Source organism: Lygodium microphyllum, chromosome 23, assembly GCF_053477565.2.
Source record: "Lygodium microphyllum isolate KBCC chromosome 23, Lygodium_microphyllum_v1.1.10, whole genome shotgun sequence".
NCBI classification, from domain to species: Eukaryota; Viridiplantae; Streptophyta; class Polypodiopsida; order Schizaeales; family Lygodiaceae; genus Lygodium; species Lygodium microphyllum.
In genome coordinates, this window is record NC_141157.1 from 113717955 (window position 1) to 113735459 (window position 17505).

General features: G+C 42.2%; 1 pseudogene; it reads left to right on the forward strand.

The window, feature by feature from the left end:
- Positions 1–2694: 2694 nt before the first annotated feature.
- LOC148016638 (uncharacterized) lies at positions 2695–15311 on the forward strand (annotated as a pseudogene).
- The last annotated feature ends 2194 nt before the right edge of the window (positions 15312–17505 follow it).

Consider the following 17505-nt stretch of genomic DNA (forward strand, 5'->3'; position numbering starts at 1 on the left):
TTTTCTCAACATTAAATAATATTCTATTGTCTTAGAACAAACGTTTGAACGAACAATTTTCATCTTGCCTACTACCAATCACGGTTTGTGATGGAGTGCTACAAAGAAAACAAAATACAATTGTCCCCAGATAACTTCTGTGGCTGCCACCAATAGACAAGGCATCCCTCAATGCATTTGGGTGCCTTTCATATGCTAGAAGACTAGTATCCTCCTCATCACTAGAGCTATAAAACACATTCAAATTAATTAACTTAGGAATGAAATTTCACCCTTTGGATATAAATCTATTAAGAGAGTTATGCATGTTAGCGACAAAATTCACAGTTTTTTATAATAATTAGTAAAAATTAAGAATATAAATGAGTGATTAAGGATGAAAACTCAAAACAAAGTTGAATAAAATCATGATGGATTCTCTTATCAATTATTAGCTCAGATAGATCTCTCAAATTAGAATTATATAATTTTTAATGGTAAAAATGGCAGTTTTTAGGTGTTTTTAGAAAGTATTTAGTGAATATTAATGACAAATGGAAGAATTTATTGATGAAAAATGGTACAAAAACTAAATTCATTATGGGAAACATTAGATTAATAGGGTTCTATGTTTTATTCTTAGATATAATTATTATGAATATTTTCATTTTTAAAGTAGTAATAGAGAAAAATTAACTTCTGATAATGAAAGATTTAGTTGGAGAAATGAAAAGAGACTATAGTTTATTTTATTTTAAGAGTTTGTTTTTAAAATTTCATGGATAATGTAGTTCATCTGCTTATACTTCCTCTGTAAAATGCTATTCAGGGCGCAAAAGTAATGATTAGTGAATATTAATGGTTGTATTGAAGTATTAGTAGAAGTTAAGGGTGAATTAAGAGTTTTTGAATAAGTTCTTTCTCTAATTAAATTTTTGAGAACATTAAAGTTAACGTGCTAAGGGTTGTAGTTCAAAATGAGGGGTTAAATAGTAATACTTAAGAGATTGCAAATAAGTTAAGGGATATTGTTAGATAGGCTGATGATTATGGAGTACATAAAGAAATGATAGAATGACTTTTATGCTGATAATTTGAGGGTAAAGGAGGCATATATCTCCACTTCCAATCCTTAGTTAACACAATGACCACATATATTCATCTTGCCTACTTAATTGGGGGCTTCTTAAGGAGCCATCATTTTTGGTACATTTTTTGGGAGATAAAAGCGTGTTAATTAAGGAGAAGAGGGGGTGGTCTGGGCTGTTTTACTAACTTAAGTATAAACTAAAAGAAAATACATTGTGAGGCACAGAGATGACACACTAAAAAGGAATGAAAATGGGGAGGGAAGATCTATAAGATCTTTCAATTACTTGAAACCAAACTCTTCCTAAGTTCAATATCTCAAAAAGGGGCTACATAATTAGCCACCACAAGTATGGTAGGAGCAACATATAAGGAGTCTTCCCTGAGAGATGGGGAGAAGCTATGGAGCTTAGGACTAGAACTTTACACCTATTTTCTTAGCAAGGGAATTATCAACCTAAACAAATGAGACTCGGATGAACCGTTACAACAAAGATCTCTTACGAGGCTTCTTCCCTGAGTTACCCCAAGATATTCAAAAAATTATCATAGATAAGGCAAGGGATACCGAATTAGTGGATGGGCGAAAATACTTGAACCCCAACTATGGGTCGATGTTGAGAAATTGTGCACTTGGAATTGGATGTTTCAAGATGAAGCAAGGGGGATCATGTTATTAGTGTCACATTTTAAGTTAGTTGATGAAATCCAACTCAATACCATTAGTGTCCAATGACATTAAGATTGGTTTTATAGAGAAGCATATAAAACCTTCAAGAGAATAAGTTGGAATCAAGTGTCTCCATGGGTAGCAATAACTAAGTGTGTTAAATTAACATGTTATACAACGAAAGCAAGGGAAGTGGCTAAGATTTTAGGTTTAATAGAAAAGCATAGTAAAGATATACCCTATGGCACTGAGGATAAGGAACTACCTGGACATTCTTAGAAAGTAAAGTTTACATAAACAAGGGCTCTTAAAATAGAGTGTAAGGAGGATGTGCACAATAGAGAAAGTCGTCACACACCAGAGTGAATGATTGAAAGCCAAAAGTTAGCACAGACGAGAGGGCAAGAAGAAGATTGGAAAAGAAAGCTGAGCGAATAGTGGAGCAATTAGAAAAATTGAACGTTGAGTTGCAAAATACCTTACAAGGTGGGCTAGATTTGTCATTAGAAACCAAAAAAGTCACTAGAGAGACATCTTCTGTCGAAACTGAGTCATATTATAATTGGGAGAGGCAAGCAGGAAGCTACGAGGGAATGGGTGGTACAAATAAGGGTAGCTCAAAGAAGGGGTCAACTGCTTGTGAGAAGAAAGTGGAAGATACAAAAGAAGAGGGTCAAAACAATGATGATTTCATGGGTTTTGATACCATTTCCACTAAAATGGTAAGACATAGGATAGACAACACTCCCATTGATCATACGAAAGAGGACAACAATATAGACAGTCTTGCAAAATAATTGGGACTTAGTAGATTATTTGCTCACTCAAAAGAGCGGGTTCCAATCTTCAAAGATTTAGATGAAGTTTTAAGAATATTATATATTGCTGTGAGAGCACCTGTGCGACTTACGGATTTCACTCAATATTCTAGTCATCACTAGGATGATGATCCCGACATGCATGTCCAACGGTTTGAAGTGACATGCATAGAAAATGAAATCATTGATGATGATAAAAAACTTCACATATTCCCAATAACTTTGAAGGATGAAGCAGTTGTAAAGTGCCTGCATATTGGTTGTCCAAGCACGTTTTAGTGGTCCATCAAGAAATGAATCTAAGCGTCACCACCCAGCACTCCCATGGAATGTCACGGGGTTTGTCACCTAGGTTTCCCGAGTCTGCCTTGCAACGAAACGTTTGGAGCTGAACCCACTAGGATCAACCTAAAACTTGAGTCCCTAGTGATCGAAGTCTCCTGATAGCATTCTAGTGTTGGGTCTTGGACATCCTAATTTATGCAGAGATACCCAATCCCAAGCAAATCCATACCATGCTTGGTTCAAAGAGAATGGGAAACGAGAGGAATGCACTGCTCAACCTCTCTACCCGTAGGCCATAGTCCCACTTCGGTCCCCAAAAATGGTGAATCGGGGTTCTAACGTAACAATACCTAAAGGTCAGACGTTGGAAAAACCTTGTGAGAAGCCTCCCATTTCTCTGGGACCACCCTGTTGTAGGATATACCCGTCGGGGTTCTACCCACACGCTTTCCTTGATAGCTTTAGTTTTCTAATTAGGTCATACCAAAATTATGAGTAACATTTAAAATCAACTTCCTTTAATTAAGCCTTTTAGGGAACATGGTTTGCTTGCATAACTTATAGCACTGACACAAATACAGAGAAAGCAACTCTTTTGAAAAAAAATCTCAAAATAAATTCCTTAACTTATCTTCAAGTTAATCTTTGTCTCCTACCCATACAGGAGAAATTATGCATCCCTTCTGCCCAACAGAAATACCTGGTCCAAATCACATGGCGCCATACTTTCCATCCAGTATCTAGAATAAGATCTTCCAATGCCCTAGACATTGGGCTCATAGTAGTCTACAACTCGGTTCCGGACTCGACAAGGGGTCAAAGCTCCAATGACCCTAAGCGACCTAGGAGTGAGACACAACATATGTGGTTGGCCTTTTCACCACTCAATCAGCGGCCCGTGGATCGGCCCATGGATCGAGTAGTGCCCTCTCGAGTTGAAACGTGGCATGACCTTGGAGATGATCCACCTACACAAAATATCCTTACTTAATCAAACCAATTAAGAATCAAGCACAATCAAGTCAATCAGCCTAATATCATCTTTCAAGAAAAAATTCATTTATTCCCATGGCAAGTTGTCATCACAGACCCCTGCCATGCATTTACCATCAAACATAAGCACTTGGAATAATCATCCAAATCACATCCCACAAGTTATCAAATGCAAAAAGCATTTAAGTCGATGTTAAATCATTCAACAAAACAACGATATCCTTTTCTTGAAGGAATAGTCGTGATAACCTTCCATCTCATATTTGCTCTCCCCCTTGGGATCAAGAGCGGTTCTATGTAAGATTTACTTTAACACACCCTTCTTTCAACGAAGGCATATGTTAAGGTTTCAAACATTGTATAAGACATAAGTTCTATTAAACACTTACATTGATTGATAACCCAGCCTTCTTCCCAACAAGTACAAAAGCATCGGTCTTTCCTTCGACTTAGGGTTTCCTAATCCTTGAGTCTTTGCTTGCCTTGGAGTAGTTGTTGCATCTAGCCAACCCCCGAATAGATTTGATGAACATAGTTGCTATCAGACGAATCTCAAGGCATCGTAGTTTTAATCCTCATTTGTTTGTACTAGCTACGCATAACTTCAAGATCCCAATGAACTAATAGTTCATGATATTAGCAAGACTTTGATGCAAGATCAATTTGTGTACCATCAATGTATGTTTTATACAATCTTTCCCTTGCATATACCGTCTACGTGCATCTGCGAGTCTTAACAATATTGTCCTAGGTAAAGAATAATCAAGGACTTATCGATGCTTAGTACTTTAGAAATATTTACAACGCTCATGATATGCATGGATTTGTTGCATAGAAACTAGGGCAATTAACTTCCCTTGATACAAGCACTTTGCAAACTTCATCCTTGAATATTTGAGATGGATTTTATACTTTTAGTTAACCTATTCTCATGCGGCATAGTACGGCCTAATGCACCTTGTGCGGAAATCAAAGCAAGTAGTTCTTTGATTCAAAAATATATTACTTACGATTGGTAGTACCGCAGTTGGATTGCCGATCTTCCTTGCTAGAATGTGATTTTTGCAAGAATTTAAGTAACATCTTGAGCAGAAGAGGGGGGCAGCTATAGGGAAACTAGCTTGCGGGATAGAGAAATAAACTCGAGGAAGAAGGAAGAGGAAAAATGTGTGTGGCCACCCTCCAAGGAGGGGAAGAGGAGAAACTCCTTCAAATAGTTTGTTTCTCCCTCTCTCTCTTTCTCTCTCTCTTCCTCTTCTTCTCCTCCTTCTTCTTCTCTTCTTCTCCCTCTCTCTCTCTTTCTCTCTACTCACCTCTCTCTCTCTCTCTCTCTCTGTGGCCTATGAGACGGGGAAGAGGACTGTACAGGAGACCCCGATACGTGTGGCAGTTTGGAACTGCAACGGCTCCCTATGGTCACGACCGGACAGACTTGAGGAGATTTTACCCGACCATGATGTTATATGCCTCACAGAGACACATGAGAGCCCAGAGAGAGGGCTCCCACACATTACAGGATTTGAGTGGGTATCTGCATACCGATCTACTACTAGGCAGAGCACATCTAGGGGCTCAGGAGGGGTGGCAGTTCTATTCCGTCAGGGGATACAGAGACATATCCAATTAGTGAGACGAGATGAGGAGGCTAGTTACATATGGATCAGAGTGCAGATATCAAATGAGAGATGGATCTATATGGCAGTATGCTTCTTTTCACCATGAGGGTCCAGATATGCTACTACGCAGTGTGATATTCAGGCCAGAGATTCCCCCTCCCCTTATTCACAGCTCTCAGAGGAAATTATTCTATATTCTAGTTTGGGTGAGGTCTTCGTTATGGGGGACTTCAATGGGTGCACACAGAGCCGATAGTGTGAGAGTTTTGATATGGAGTAGCCAAAGATCATGAGAGCATTAGACCCTGAGGAGTTGGGGATCAGTAGGGAGTCAGCAAATACTGGGCCAGACGCCACAGGGTATGGAGGGCATTTACTTGAGCTTGGTAGTAGACATCATCTCGTTATTTATAACGGGATAGCACAATGGCCATATTCAGGAGGTCTTACATGCTTCCCACATGGGGGGGCGAGAGTACTGTAGATTATCTGCTCGGACCGATCGATGGGATGCATACTATCGAGTCCTTCGGCCTTGGGAGACTTCCACTCAGTGCCGATCACACCTTTCTCAGTTTCTCACTTCTCACCTCATTACCATCACCACCTGCAGATATCATACCCCACATGCATACTACCATACACTTCACTCATGAGCTCTCACATGTTTACTCACAGCATCTGGAGGAGCATTTTTTCAACATCACACATACACGCACCCCCTTGGACCGGTACCATGCCACAGAACATGTGGTATGATGATGAGTGCAGATATTTATGTTGACAGCTACGCAATTTGGAGGCCAGAGGAGAGATCACACACAGACAGGCGCAGAGATGCATGCACCGCTTGACCCGCCGTAAAAACGGGAATGGGAGGAGGAGAGATATTGGGATATATACCACCTTCTTATGAGTAGAGATTGTGCAAAGGTATGGAGGTAGATTAGAGAACCACGCTCACCCACACTGATACATGACCCTGCAGTATGGCATGGATATGCACAGAGTTTATATCATGTACCCACACAGCCGCTGATACCCACACCATGTACACCGAGACCAGCTATTTCATCCTTTTTCACCACTAGTATGGCGAAACATGCTATCTCACAGTTACAGCATGGCCGCGCTTGAGACCAGTTTGATATTCAGGTAGAGCATATTATATATGGCAGAGACACATTGGCTCCACTCATTGCTCACCTCTTCAACCGTGCATTGTCTGAGGGGTTCCCTGACTCGTGGACAGAGCACACCATTATACCTATCCACAAGTCAGGGGATCCTATGGATCCTAACACATATAGGACCGTTATGATTGGGCCAGTTTTGTCCAAACTTTATGGCACGGTGATGGAGAAGGAGCTCAGCACACTGGCAGAGAGAGAGTGCATGCGCACACCCGGACAGGCAGGGTTCAGACGGGCATTTTCTACCATAGACCACATCTTCACTCTCCATTGTCTGATCGACCAGACACGAGTGAAGAAATAGAGATTGTACTGTTGCTTTGTGGATTTCCGCAAAGCCTTTGACACGGTTCCGAGAGAGAGGCTTTTCAAACGCCTACTTGATCTGGGGGTGGATGATGACATGATGTGGGGTATTTATGCACTATATGAGCTGGTTACTGGCAGAGTCAGATGTCCGGGAGGTATATCAGATCCCCTTGTGAGCATCATTGGTGTGAAGCAAGGATGCCCACTCTCACCGAATCTATTTGGGCTATACATTGATGAGATAGCAGAGTTTATTCAATAGCGAGCCGGTGGAGGTATAGATCTCAGTGGAGCCACAGTTCATATCTTACTATATGCAGATGACATTGTGTTGGTCTCAGACTCAGCTCAGGGATTACAACATCATTTATTAGCATTGGATGATTTTTGCATACAGAGAGGCATGACAGTGAACCTTGGTAAAATCAAGGTTCTTATATTCCATACATCACCTCAGATACGCAGATAGAGTATTTTCATGGCAGAGCAGGAGGGAGTATTGAGGTCACTGGATCATATGTATATTTGGGAGTCACCTTTACAGTAGCTTCAGGGACTTTCTCGATGACACAGGTAGCTCGTGACCGCCTCACTAGAGGATACTCAGCATTGGCTCTTATGGAGCGACAGTGTCATCAGGCACATTTCCAGGAGCCCCGCACCAAGGGGTGGCTCTTTGATACTCTAGTCACTCTAGCACTGATGTATGGAGCAGCTATATGGGGGCCAGGCCTTGCCAATTATGTATGGACATTGATGGAGAGACCTCAAGTGATCATGATATCTAGATTGATTCGCAGCAAGTCCTCAGTCCCACATGACATTGTGCGAGCAGAGCTTGCCACACCGCCCATGCTAGTCGAGGCATTATTTCAGACAGTCTGCTTCCTACACAGATTTCAGGATATGGACAGAGATCGCATTGCATATAGAGCATATATGGCATCTCAAGAGATGGCTCGAGCGGGGGATACCACATCATGGTATGCACAAACTAGAGCTTGGTTTGATAGACATGGGCTGGACATTCATAGACTCCCACCTCTTCTATATGATACTCAGGCTCCCACTTACACCCTCTCTCTCTCTGAGAGGAACAGAGTGTTGAGATATCGAGCTCCACTCGTGATACGCCAGGGTGACCGTTGTATATTTATGTCACCGACTTGTCAGTTGCAGACGCGGTTGGTACACCGCCCATGAATAATAGCTACATGATAGCTATCCTTATCTACTCTAGTTCGTGGCTCAGTTAGTATGCCACCTTAGTTAGTTGAGTTTGGTTTGAGACCCATATATAGGGTTCTTCTATTTCTTTGTACTAGAGTTCTTTTTGGCTTACACAACTAAGAAGAGGAAAACTGTTTTCAGCCTCCACCCTTGTGTGTCTTCCCCCATTGTGCAAGCAAGAAAGCTTCAAGCGAGACTCCTTCCTTCTCTCCCACAATCTTGACATGGTATCAGAGCCTTGTTCGTGGTAAGGAGCTCAAGAAAGCAAGCCAAGCTCGCGGTGGTCTGGTAAGAGGAGCAGTGTTGCTTTCATTTCCTGTTTTGGGAGCAGATCTCTGCAGGTAGCACAGCCGGAAATTGCAGGAGTGCATTGTCTCAGGTTGAGACGCCCTTCGCGGTGAAGCAAGAGGGCAGTATATGCTGCGGGAAAGGGCTTTAGCCCTAGGCGACCTTGTTTTTTTGATTTGAGGCCATTTCGGGGCCTGTTTTGCAGACGGAAGTTTTCTGCACGCACTCAAGAAAAGGCTCAGTTTTATGCTGTGCGACCACTGTTCTACAGGTCGGTGAAAAGTTACTGTAGAAATTGCATCGTATGCTTGTGCGCAGAGACATTAGGAGTTTCAGAATCATCCTTGGTTCCTGTTTATGCAAAATCGTCACTAGGAAGTGACTGTGTGGTCAAATACCACTTTCGCCAGTTTTGCAGATTTGCCCTTGTGAGGGTGAAGCTGTGTTTTTTGCAGTGACAGAATTTCTTGCAGTATTCTGTAATGGCGTCTGATTCTCTTTCACAGATTGTCACTGAAAAGCTTGACAAGAACAACTTCCAGGCATGGAAGTTTAGAATGACGAATTTCCTTATGGGAAAAGGATATTGGGAATTTGTTGCAGGAAATGAAGAAGAACCAGTTCTTCCTGATGTTCCCAATCAACAACAAATGCAGGCATTTAAAACATGGCATGAGAGAGCCAGGAAAGTTATGTATTGGCTGTCTATCAGTATTTCAGACTCTATGATTGTGCATATTCAGGATGCAAGTACGCCAAAGGAGGCATGGGATACTTTGTCAAAAATGTATAGCACAAATACGCAAGCCAGGAAAATGCAGCTCAAGCAAGAGTTGCATAATGTGCAAAGAGAAAGTATGAGCATCAACGACTACCACATGAAGGTGAAGAAGATTGCAGATGCACTTGCTTCCATTGGGTCGCCAGTGGAAGATGATGATTTAGTTTCCGTGACCTTGAATGGTCTAGGAAAGGATTATGCACAGTTTCGGACATCCATTTCAGTTCGTGAAAGATTTCCTGATTTTGAGGAGTTGATTGCTCTTCTAATTTCTGAGGAACAGAGAAATGGTGGTGCATCTTCTTCAGGAGGAACTTCAAAAGAAGCTGTCTTCTACTCAAATGCTGGAAGAGGTAGAGGCAGAGGTAGAGGAGGCCGATTTGGAGGCCGTGGCAGAAATCAGAATATGCAGCAAACTCAAGAAAACCAGTCCTATGGAGGAGGACGTGGTAACTCTAGAGGCAGGGGGAGCCAAAGAGGTCGTGGTGGATGGCAAAGAGGCCAAAATGCAAACAGTAATGTTGAATGCTACTATTGTGGTAAAATGGGTCATATGGCTAAAGACTGCTATAAAAAGCAGAATGACATCATGAATGGAAAACTGCAACAAGGGAATTATGCATCTTCTAACAGACAGGGTGATGACAGAAATGAACATTTGTTCATGGTGCAGCACATGAACAATTCTGTGACAAGTGCAGAAGAAAGCAATGATGTATGGTATGTTGACTCAGGTGCATCAAACCACATGACAGGTCATGCAGAATGGATGGAGGATGCAAGGAAAATGGAAAAACCAGGATTTGTGGAGACTGGTGATGATACTGCACATCCTATTGTGCAGATTGGAAAAATTCCCTTGTCTATGCAGGATGGGAAAAAGAAATACCTGTCCGATGTATTTCATGTCCCGAATATCACTAAGAATCTAGTTTCTGTCGGTCAAATGGTTGAACAGGGCTTGCAGGTCAGATTTAATCCTCATGGATGCTTTGTTGAGGATATGAAAAATAAAGGTCGCTTGATAGCAAAAGGAAAGAAGAAGGGCAGAATGTTTACATTGGATGCAGACATGTCTGAATTGAGTGCAGCAATGTTTGCACATGGGACCGGTGTAGTTGCAGATATTGATATCTGGCATAAACGCATTGGTCATGTTAATGTACAGCGACTTAAATCAATGCAGGCCCAAAATATTGTTGCAGGATTGCCCAAATTCAAGGTTGCAGAAATGCATAAGGTATGTGAAGCCTGTCAGTTTGGAAAACATGCAAGGAAACCATTTCCTAGACATGTTCAAGAGAGTGAGAAGCCATTGGAATTAATCCACTCTGATGTGTGGACTACTAAAGCTGCATCTCTTGGAGGCTGTCATTATTTTGTCACTTTTATTGATGACTATAGCAGAAAAGTTTGGGTGTATTTTATGAAAAAGAAAAGTGAAGTTTTTGGGCATTTCAAAACCCTTAAAGCTATGGCTGAAAAAGAAACAGGTCTGCAAATAAAATTCCTGAGGTCAGATGGAGGGGGAGAGTACCTCTCAAATGAGTTTGCAAAGTTCTTGCGGGAGCATGGCATAAAGCAGCAATATTCATGCAGTTATACCCCACAACAAAATGGAATTGCAGAAAGGAAAAATAGGCATATTGGAGAGGTATCTCGTGCCATGCTCAATGAAAAAGACTTGCCAGATTTTTATTGGGCTGAAGCAGTTGCTACAGCAGTCTACATAATGAACAGGACTCCCACTGCAGCAATACATGGAATGACTCCAGAGGAGAGGTATACTGGTAGGAAACCAGATATTTCTCATTTGAAAATTTTTGGTTGCATTGCCTATGTACATGTGCCAGATGAGTTGAGATCCAAGTTGGATCCAAAAGCTGAGAAGTGCATCTTTATTGGTTACTCTCTGCAGCAAAAAGGGTATAGATGCTATAACCCTTCTACTCGTAAGTTTACAGTGAGCAGAGATGTTGTTTTTGATGAGATGAGTAGCTGGTATAAACCAGTAAATGTGATTGATGATGTGGATGCACAAAATGGTAATGCTGCACAGAATTCACAGCAGCAGTCACAAAATATTAGTGGACCTGGAGCGTCCTCTAGCAGTGGTTCACATTCTTCGCCATGGACAGGCAGATTGAGATCAGGAGAATCTTCTCAAAGTAATGCAGATAGTGGTATGAAGGTATCACGAAAAGGAAAAGAGAAGGTTGATCAGCCCATGTTTGATGTGAATGCAGGTCACTCTTATGTGGATGGTGAATCCAGTGGCTCAGAACAGAGCATTGATGATGAGTTGGGTATTCCTTCTATTGTTACACCTGGAGTAAGGAAGACCAGGGATGTTTTGAGAGCACCTGGGAGTGAACCTACTTTGCGCAGGTCTACAAGAGCTAGGTATCCTGTGGATAGGCTGAAATATGATGGATTTACAGCCATTCACTATGCATATATGGTCAAAGTGATACAGGAACCAGAACCCACATCTTTTGAGCAAGCCATGGGAAAAGAAAAATGGGAGAAAGCCATGGATGAAGAAATGGATGCCTTGGAAGCAAATGCTACATGGGAGTTAGTACCTTTGCCTAAAGGTAAGAATGCAATTGGCTGTAAGTGGGTTTATAAGGTGAAGCACAATGCTGATGGTTCTGTGAACAGATACAAGGCAAGATTAGTAGTCAAGGGGTATGCACAAACATATGGCATTGACTATGAAGAAACATTTAGTCCGGTTGCAAGGATGGCAACCGTAAGAGCAGTCATTGCTATGGCTGCATCAAAGGGATGGTCTTTACATCAGATGGATGTAAAGAATGCCTTCTTGCATGGTGATTTGCAAGAAGAGGTCTATATGGAGCAGCCACCAGGTTATGTGCATGCTGTTCATCCTGAGTTTGTTTGCAGGTTGAAGAAAGCCTTGTATGGCTTGAAGCAAGCACCTAGAGCATGGTCTGACAAGATAGGACAGTATCTTGTCACTATTGGCTTTCAGATTTCCAAGGCAGATTTCTCACTTTATGTGAGAAAAACAGAGAAAGGTATTATGCTACTTGTCATTTATGTTGATGATTTGATTATGACAGGTGACAGTGATGAAGATATCCTTCATGTGAAAATGCTATTGAAGCAGAAGTTTGAGATGAAGGATTTGGGAGAGCTGCGTTATTTCTTGGGCATTGAGGTAATTAGATCACCAAGTGGGATACAGCTCTTGCAGAGGCAGTATGGATTGGACATGCTGTCCAAATATGGGATGACAGGTTGTAAGCCTATTTCAGTTCCTTTGGAGCAAAATGTGAAGCTGAGCACAGATGCAGGTGAGCTTCTAGAAGACCCTACTATGTATAGACGCATAGTAGGAAGTTTGATTTATATGACTATTACCAGGCCAGATTTGAGCTATGCTGTTGGATTGGTAAGTCAGTTTATGCAGGCTCCAAGGAAACCACATTTGGATGCGGCTAGACGCATACTTAGGTATGTGAAGTCCACATTGCAGTATGGACTATTTTATGAGACTGGGGTTCAGATACAGTTGCATGGATACACTGATGCTGATTGGGCTGGTAGTATTTCTGATAGACGATCTACCAGTGGATATGTATTCTCTTTTGGGAGTGCTGCAGTCACTTGGAGCAGCAAGAAACAGCCTACAGTTGCCTTGTCGAGCACAGAGGCTGAGTACAGGGGTGCAGCAATGGCTGCATGTGAGGTAGCTTGGTTGCATAAGCTACTTTATGATATGCATCAGTCTACAGATGGGCCAGTTGTCATTTATTGTGACAACATGAGTAGTATACACTTGGCAAATAACCCAGTCTATCATGCTAGAACAAAGCACATTGAGGTGCATTATCACTATGTGCGAGAGAGGGTTTTACTAGGTCTTATTGATCTAGTTTATGTCAGCACAGAGGATCAGGTAGCTGACATATTCACGAAGGCATTGGGCGCAGAGAAGCTGCGCAAGTTCAGAGACCTGCTTGGTGTGCAGGAATTGGGATTGAGCTCGAGGGGGAGTGTTGAGATATCGAGCTCCACTCGTGATACGCCAGGGTGACCGTTGTATATTTATGTCACCGACTTATCAGTTGCAGACGCGGTTGGTACACCGCCCATGAATAATAGCTACATGATAGCTATCCTTATCTACTCTAGTTCGTGGCTCAGTTAGTATGCCACCTTAGTTAGTTGAGTTTGGTTTGAGACCCATATATAGGGTTCTTCTATTTCTTTGTACTAGAGTTCTTTTTGGCTTACACAACTAAGAAGAGGAAAACTGTTTTCAGCCTCCACCCTTGTGTGTCTTCCCCCATTGTGCAAGCAAGAAAGCTTCAAGCGAGACTCCTTCCTTCTCTCCCACAATCTTGACACAGAGTCATTAGACAGGAGATATGGCATATTTATATACAGAGGACATGGGTCAGCCCTGCACAGCCACTGTCATCGAAGATGGCACATTATTATACACAGTTCTTGAGGATATCAGAGCAGGGATTCATAGAGATTCCAAGATATATGCAGATCTATATGCCACATCGATTGAGAGTTCTTATTGGACAGCTCAGGGTATCATCACATCAGCTTATGATTGAGAGTGGCAGAGCTAGTGGCATCCCGCAGGAGGAGAGAATATGCCCCCTTTGCAGATCAGAGGTGGAGAGTGAGGAGCATTTTGTTCTCAGATGCCCATCATACTCAGAGTTGAGATCTAGATACACATTAAGCAGCTCACTTCAGGGATGTATGACTGATATGGATCAGAGATCATTTGGCAGTTTTCTCGGAGAGGCATGGCACATCAGAGAGCAGAGCACACAGTGGGTCCCAGTCAGAGAGGGGCCCACCCAGATGACTATTACACAGTTCTTTCAGACAGACAGAGTGAGAGCTACTGTACCAGCCTCCAGCCAGACCTTTGGGCTCACACTACAGTAGGTTGAGGACCAGTGTACTAGACGCCGCACGAGGATCCGTGGGTTTCGGACCCCTCAGCCACACCGATAGGAGATCCGGAGGATTCTTGATCTACATCGACAGCAGACTGAGATCCGACGACACTCGACACATTGGATCTCAGATCTCCAGTTTGCTCTTTCTCCACCGCCGATGTACCACATCCTGCATCCAAGAGGGATCACCTGCTATTAGCGACTTTGACGACTGCTACTACATCCCAGGATAGTATATCTCCCTGCATCTGTTACATATACACATCGCACCACTTTATCACAGCCGACCGTTGTTCCCCTATCACAGAGCCGACATTTGTTCCCCTTTTGTACCCATTATCTGGAGTATCAGAGATACATACGCACATACACATACACGACACTTATCACACTCACAGCACCGTATTTTCAGTTTCCAGTTTTTAGCTTTTCATTCAGCACTTTTATTTTGGATAGCTGGACCTCATCAGTTGTATCACAGTTTGTCTCATAGGCCAGTTTTGGTCTTTAAAAGATGTTAATATAACTTTCTTTCTTTCTCTCTCTCTCTCTCTCTCTCTCTCTCTCTCTCTCTCTCTCTCTCTCTCTCTCTCTCTCTCTCTCTCTCTCTCTCTCTCTCTCTCTCTCTCTCTCTCTCTCTCTCTCTCTCTCTCTCTCTCTCTCTCTCTTCTCACCTCTCCCTTCCTTTCCCTCTCTCTTCCTCGGCAACAAAGGGGGGGAAATAGTGTGCTGAGCCCTTCAAGCCTCCTTCTCTTGACAATGGGGGGATTTTATATAGGTGTTTGGGGTTTTATTATTAGGGGGGCGGGGGGAGATCTCCCTTCCTTTCCCTCTCTCTTCCTTGGCAGCAAAGGGGTGTGAAATAGTGTGCCGAACCCTTCAAGCCTATCCTTAAGGCCTATGGGTTAGGAAGAGAGAGGGAAAGGAAGGGAGAGGTGAGAAGACCGCAAGCTTGGGTTACAACAACTTATCGTACTGCATATATTAGAGTTTGGATTACAAGAGTTTATTGTACTTACATCTCATGAATGTCTTGTAGGTTGTTCCTAAGTATCTGGTAGATTCTGAATCACTGAAGCTTGTACAACTTCATTCCTTGTAGGTTCAAGTTCTCTTTGATTCTTGCTGGGACAATTAACGTGGATATGTTGAATATTGTGGCACTCGGAGCATCGGTGTTTAGGGTGCTTTGGACATTCCCTTTTGAAATAACCTAACTCCTTGCAATAGAAACAATGCAAAGCTTTATCACTTGGAGTCACAAGATTTCTGGTCATCCTTGGCAGGATTTTCTTCTTTAGGCAAAATTCTCCTAGGATCCTTTCAGCAGACTGAAGTCATCCTTTATCATGGAAACTTTGTTTCCGAATTGTCCTCTTTTTAGACCTGGACTGAGGTCCCTGGTCAATCTACTTTGCTTATAGTATTAAAGAATACTCCCAAACTTCATCATTCTAGCAAGACCTAATCTATATTAGTCGAGAAGAACACTTAAGGAAAATTCATTGCAAGTTATAGCTGCCATTCCTTGCTAGAGTATCTCTAATCATTTGCAAGTTCTAGGTTCAAAATAGATGAAACTCATATTACTCGGGTTAACTATAGTTACAAGAGCAAGGTTTATTTTCAATATAATTTGTAATACATGTTGATAAAATTTCTAGGATTTCTAATCATCCTGGAAAGGTGTAGTAGGCTCTAGGTCTTCGTCTTTTTCTTCATCTGATTCCTCTATATATCCATAGACTGCGCTTGTGTAGCTTCATTTTCCTGGAGGCTCAATGTTTTTTGGACTTAAGTTAGGGCAATCGGCTTGGACATGTCCTAGCTCATTGCAATGGAAGCATTGATGGTAGGGACATCTCCTACAGACATGCCCTATCTCTCCACATGTGTGGCATCTCTTGCCCTATTCTCGGGAATCCTCTTTGTCACAATTGTCCAAATTAAGTTATTGGACTATTGGCTTTGCTTGAAGTAACACATCTTGCAAGTCCATTGGTGGACGCATTGCTTCTAGACGGTGGTTCAGAGAAGTGCTTAGGCCATGGCAAAACTTGGATACTTGCTGGGCAATATCCATAGGTGGCACGTATTTTAGTAGGGTCACAAAATTTGAGTAGTAAGCCTCCAGGGTTAATTCCAGCTGCTTTATCTTGAAGAATTCATTCATCCTCAAAGCCTGGTAGATCGGTAGAAGGTAATGTCCACGTGCAACATCTTTCAGCTGAGCCCAAGTAAAAGCGGCTTTCGAAATATTTTGATCTTTGCACCATTGCTTCCATCATATTTGAACTGGCCAACTAACTTAAGTTTGGCTATCATTGCTTGATTGGTAGCGCTAGTTTCTAAAGCAGGAAAATAATCATCTATTGACTCAATCCATATCTCCACCTCTATTGTGATGTCTATCCCTTCTCCACCAAACTCAGGTGCCTTAATTTGCTTGAGAAGGAATTTCTTCTCTTGCATGTCAGCATTTGTGCATGCAAAATGTGTCTGACAATCAAACCATACCATTTAGGTGATTCTGTTTAAGATTTGTCTACCAACCGTACATTAATCAATCACACACCATTACAAAGTTTCACTCTGATACCAACTGTAATGTGCCTGCCTATTGGCTATCTAAGCATGTTTTAGCAGTCCATCGAGAAATAAATCTAAGTGCCACTGCATGGCACTCCCATGGAATATCACGGGGTTTGTCACCTAGGGTTTCTCAAGTCCACCTCGCAACAGAACGTTCATGACCAAACCCACTAGGATGGACATGAAACTTGAGTCCCTAGTGGTCAAGGTCTCCTGAAAACATTCTAGCATCGGGTCCTGGACATCTTACTTTATGCAGAGATACCCAATCTAAAGCAAATCCATACTGCACTTGGTTCAATGAGAATGGAAAATGAGAGGGATGTGCCACTCAACCTCTCTACCTATGTAGGGTATAGTCCCATTCCGGTCCCCTAAAATAGCTAATTGGGGTTCTAACCTAACAATACCTAAAGGTCAGACATTGGAAAAACCTTGTGAGAAGCCTCCAATTCTCTAGGACCACCCTACCATAGGATAGACCCATCAGGGTTCTTCCAACCCGCTTTCCTTGATAGCTGCTAACCCCAAGTCAAGAAGGCGGAAGAATGAATGAAAAAGCGGAAAGAGGATGGAAAAAGAGAAAAGGCACAAAGGCGGCCTCTAAAGCTAAGCTGGGGTCAAAAGCGTAATTTTAAATGAAAGGTGCCTCAAAAAACTCCAAAATCTCGTGTAAAAGAGCGCCAGGCTCCCGCATGTGCCAA